Source organism: Phragmites australis, chromosome 15 (genome assembly GCF_958298935.1).
Source record: "Phragmites australis chromosome 15, lpPhrAust1.1, whole genome shotgun sequence".
Taxonomy (NCBI): domain Eukaryota; kingdom Viridiplantae; phylum Streptophyta; class Magnoliopsida; order Poales; family Poaceae; genus Phragmites; species Phragmites australis.
In genome coordinates this window covers 20860494-20865860 of record NC_084935.1, presented here as the reverse complement: position 1 = coordinate 20865860, position 5367 = coordinate 20860494, and the positions used below count along the sequence as shown (strand labels likewise).

Below are 5367 nucleotides of genomic sequence, written 5' to 3'. Positions count from 1 at the left end.
TGTTGGAGACAATATAAACTTCATAAACCAAATTTTCATAAACAAAATTTAGTGGCCACATAAGGTTGCGGACATCAATTGAATAGACAAAACAAATGTTGTTCGATGCCTAAAAAATCTAATACAATATATAGAACAAATTACTTATTTTGATTCTTTCTCCACACTTCATCGAGCCATTTGATTCTGGCTAATACCATAGTGCAGGCATCTAAGTCTTGTAATATACCAGTAAAAAACATCAAACACATTTATCAAAGTTTTTTTCCTTATTTCAGAAAATATATGTGTCAAAGTATGTTATACTCACACCAGTAAATCGAACAAGGGTCATCAGTAACTGCATCTCTGCTTTTACTATTTCTTAATTCTGGTTGCAGTGTAATTTCTGACTCTAGCATGTAGATGAACACAAGAACAACCATTTGGATCATCATACTTAGATGTCATTGCTTGAGGCATGTAAACGGTTAGAACCTTCATGGATAAATAGCAACTTAGGTTGCACCACTGGATCTTTGCAATGATTACCAAATCTGATCACTTCTCTTATCGACAAAATACTCTGAGCTCTTGCCAGTAAAGATGCAAGAAATTTTCATTTTCTTATGAAACATGAAAGCCGTGGTAGCTACATCTACTAAACCATAACACAATACCAGAATCTTAATGCATTTGTTGGCAAACCTCTTGTTAGCTGCAGCAATCCTCATCAACACATTCCTATCACTTGGACCACACGTTGTACACCTTCTGACCGAAGGACCGTGTCCTTCAAATGCTTCAGGCTCTCTAACTTGACATGCTACTACTCAGTGTAGCTAGAACCTCACTGCCTTTCCAAGACCGGATGTAGTCTTTCTACCAAACACTGAATCTATATCTGAAGCCAGCAAAATAGTCATGGAAAACAAAAGATCATGAGGCTGAAAAACACAAGCTTCTTCAAAAAAACAAAAACCATGCCTGAATACAACTTTGGTTTTAGATAATTGACTCATGGACTCCGATTACGAACATGATCGCAAAGTAACATTTGTACCTGCAAAAAAGATTGTCATGACACACAGTGCACTACATGATCTAAGAAATTAGGCAAGCTGCTCAACCATGAAACATTGGAAAGAACAACTTACCATCCACGCACCGGCCTTCCTGGAGGTGCTTCTCCTAGGCATCATGGCTTTCGCCTTCCCCTACAGGGCATGCATCAAATGCGCCTCCTTCAAGACCGATTGGCGAGCCTTGCTGCCTCTGGATTGGCGATGAACCCTTCTCAGATAAATGAGATGCCTCATCGCTCACCTGGTCAGGCTCCATCGCCTCCTCGACATGCCCGATCTTGTTCTTCTCGGCCGTCGAGAAAGCTTTGAACTCCTTCTCCACCAAAAACCCCACCGTGCACATGCCATCTGGTGACCAACGCCAAAGCATGAAGAAAGTCAAATCATTATATGAGCCTTACACCTACAAGATGCCAAATTGATGGCAAATCCGCTCAATCAATGCCTCTGAATTAATCCAGTGCCAGTGATAGTAAAGAAGTAAACAAACGCCTCAAACATAAAACTGAAAATGCCAACAGCCCACCACCCGTCGCTGCTCCATCCTTGTTCGCTTCACAGCATGTGGGTTTTGCCCCACCGCCGTTTCTCTGCTAGCTCCCCCACCTCTTCACCACCCCATCGGTCATCGGTGCATCCTCCCCAATTCGGTGGCTCCACCTCTTCGCTCCCATCAGAGCTGCTCCTATTCTAGATGAGAGAAATTCAGATGCCGATTGGGTGGGCAGAGAGCAGAGATAGGGGAGGATAGGGAAGCAAAGGAAGTACGCCATCCCATTTGAGTAGGCAGAGGACAGGGATAGGCATGGATGGTGGAGGAAGCCGCGGTTGGGAGATCGTGGGCAAGTGGAGCGGTGGTCAAGGAAGGAGAGAAGTCCATTTTTTCTTTCTTGGTTTTTAAGGAGATGGTTTTTAGCTGATTTTTTATCAGATGTAGCGACAGGGATGGATAGACACATGATGAAACTCATGGTTTATATTAGTAGAAAATTTGGACCTTGGGGGGCGATTGTATCTCTTTTTAGACCGAAGTGTAAGGGAATCCTTCGACCAGGTGACCGCATGTCTGTGTGCCTTAGTGCCTTCGTGCCGCGCTTCTTCGTCCCCTTTGTAGGCAATGGCTAGATTTTTGGATGAATGAGGTACCGAGCCTTCGCATAGATCGTAGCTGGCTTCATTCCTTCTTGGGGAGAGGTGGCCTCAGGAATCTGATAGTGTTAGACACGTAGGGTAGCTAAGGAGGGCCAGGCAAAGCAGTGGTGACCTCATCATTCTCGGTCATTATGTACTCTTCGGGTTCGGCGTTGGTAGGGCCTTCTTCTGAATTTTTTCCAGATTTATAACCCAACAAAGTCCATCTAGATCCTTTGGGGACAAGCTCCGGTGGTGGTCCACTACCCTTCGGGTTCTTAGTCACTGACCAGCTCTAGAGGCGACCCATCCAAAGCCTGGCGACAACGTATTGGAGGCGAAGCCGAAGGCTAGACAGGGGAGGTGGCCTCCACCCCCTCGGTCCTTAGCCACTGCCCGGCTCCAGAGGTAATCCGTTCAGAGCCTGGCGGCGGTGCATCGGAGGCGAATCCGAAGGCTAGACGGGAGAGGTGGTCTTCGGCCATTGGCCGTTGCCCGGCTCCGAAAGTAATCTGTTTGGAGTCTGGCAACGGTGTGTCAGAGGCGGGGCTAAAGGCTAGACAAGAGAGGTGGTCCTCGACCACCTTAGCCCTTAGCCATTGCCCGGCTCCAGAGGTAACTGTCCGGAGCCTGGTGGCGGTGTGTCAGAGGCAAAGTTGAAGGCTAGACGGAAGAGGTGGTCCTCAACCACCTTGGCCCTTAGCTGGCTACTGCCCAGCTCTGGAGGTAATCCGTTAGGAGCCTCGTGGCGGTGTGTCGGAGGTGAAGCAGAAGGCTAGACGGAAGAGGTGGTCCTCGAACACCTTGGCCCTTAGCCATTGCCCGACTCTAGAGGTAATCCGTCTGGAGCCTAGCGACGGTGTGCCAGAAGCTGCTACCTCTGCAATGAACAGTTGGAGGTTCCATACTATTTCCTGTGCCACATAGAGTGGGCTTTTACTTAATAATAGCATGATCTTCATAAACGAAGTATGAATCGTGTCTTAGATGAGACTGTAGGGTAATGACTTTACCTTTTACCATACGTGTTTGAGTCACATGGGCCATACCTCTTCCTGTGGGGAGGGGGATTTATACCCTTTTGGTCTTTTGGCTGTGCCTCTCAGGGGCTAGTGGGTTTTGTACCCGTCTGGTACAGAGGTGTTTGCCTTCAAGATGCCGGGGGATTTTGCCCAATAGGTTTTTCAGAACCTCTCTGTCTGGAAGATGTTTTTGGAAGATATTCCCACTTGCAGGGTTTTTGAAGACTCTTTGTCTTGCGGAGGTTTTTGCAAGGCTCTCCGTCTTGTGGAGGTTCTGTAAGACTCTCCGTCTTGCAGAGGTCTTGGGAGTCTCTCCATTTTGGCGAAGGTTTTGCAAGACTCTCTGTCTTGCAGAGGTTTTGGAAGTCTCTTCATTTTGGTGGAGGTTTTGTAAGACCCTCTGTTTTTTCCAGAGATTTTGTGGGACTCCATTTTTTCCAGAGGTTATGTCGGGCTCTCCGTTTTGCTGGAGGTTTTTGTATCTCTCTGTTTTTGTCAAAGGTTTTGGAGGACTCTCTATTTTTGCTGGAAGCTTTGTAAGACTCTCCGTTTTTTTCTGGAGATTTTCTAGGACTCTTTGTTTTTGTCGGAGGTTTTGTAAGACTCTCCATTTTTGCCAAAGTTTTTATGGGACTCTCCGTTTTTGCTAGAAGCTTTGTAAGATTCTCCATTTTTGCCAGAGGTTTTGTAGGACTTTTGCTGGAGGCTTTGTTAGACTCCCCGTTTTTGCTGGAGGTTTTGTAGGACTCTTCATTTTTGCCGGAGGCTTTGTAGGACTCACCGTTTTTGCGGGAGGCTTTGTAGGACTCACCATTTTTGCCGGAGAGTTTATAGGACTCTCCGTTTTTGCTGGAGGCTTTGTAAGAGTCTCCATTTTTGCCAGAGGTTTTGTAGGACTCTCCGTTTTTGCCAGAGATTTTGTATCCCCTTCGACATGTATTAATGCCAAAGGACCTACACACTATCAGAGCTACGTAATACATTCTAGAAAACCTAGGCAGTCTTGCCTTCCAGGTGACCTAGGCATACTACACCCGTGGTGTATTGGCTTGTCGTGCTCTAGAGGAAATGCCTCGGGTGCACCACAACACTGTCCACCAAGGGTGTGCCCCGGTGTGTGGCATTTATACGAACGAAGCTATACAATACCTTCCAGGAAACCTAGGCTTGATGCCTTAACGGTGACCTAGGCATGATGCACTCACAGTGTATAAGCATGTCGTGCAATGAGGATTCCTTGTGATAGCATTCCTCAAAGCACCATATCCTCACATCAAGGTCATCCCTTGATATTTGGCGTCCACACTACCAAAGCTATGCAATGCCTTCCAGGACACCCTGGCATAATCTTCCCTTTAGGTGACCTAGGCATGCTGCGGTGCTGCAGGTTTTTGGGCTCCACTGCCTACTAGGGCAAAGCCTACCCTCTGGGAAACCTTTTTAGGTGACCTTAGATTTAGGAAAGCAATGCTTACAGGTGCGTGGGCGTGTCATGCCTCCTAAAGAAATCCTTCGGGGGCGCTAGAACTACATTACCAAGGAAGTCCCTTGGTGACTGGTATCTACACACTATTGAGGCTATGCAACGCCTTCCAGGAAACCTAGGTTTGATGCCTTCACGGTGACCTAGGCTTGTTGTGCCGCGGTGTGTAGGCATATCGTGCAACAAGGATTCCTTGCGATAGCATTCCTCAGATCACCGCATCTCCACCTCTAAGGATATCCATCGGGGTGTGGCTTCAACACTACCGAGACTATGCAATGCCTTCTAAGAACATATTGGCAAAATTTGCCTTTTCGGTGACCTAGGGATGCGGCGCAGCTGCAGGTGTGTGGGCCTCACTATCTACTGAGACTACGCGATACCTTCCAGGAAACCTAGGCAATCTTGCCTTCCAGGTGACAAGATGTCCTTCGGGTGGTGCCGTAACACTGTCTATCAAGGAAGTCCCTTGATACGTGGAAACTACACTGCCAAGGCTACACAATACCTTCCAGGACACCTAGGTAGTCTTGCCTTCCAGGTGACCTAGGCATGCTACGTCTGCAGGAGTGTAGGCATTTGCATGGTAATGTACTAGTTATGTTTTAAAATCTACTGTTGGCAATAAGCAGCTAATTGTAGTATGAGACATAGCTAGGTCTAACGA

The 5367-nt window shown here is 47.0% G+C and overlaps 1 long non-coding RNA gene across 2 annotated transcripts; it reads right to left on the bottom strand.

Annotated features, from left to right (window-relative positions):
* Positions 1 to 580: 580 nt before the first annotated feature.
* LOC133892904 (uncharacterized) lies at positions 581 to 1910 on the bottom strand. 2 transcript variants are annotated; one of them, XR_009904417.1, is made up of 3 exons: positions 1591 to 1908; positions 1137 to 1412; positions 581 to 1042 (listed from the first exon to the last, which is right to left on the bottom strand). It is a non-coding gene; the product is annotated as an uncharacterized LOC133892904 (long non-coding RNA). The 2 variants fall into 2 exon arrangements; XR_009904416.1 differs by having other exon boundaries at positions 1137 to 1910.
* Positions 1911 to 5367: the final 3457 nt, after the last annotated feature.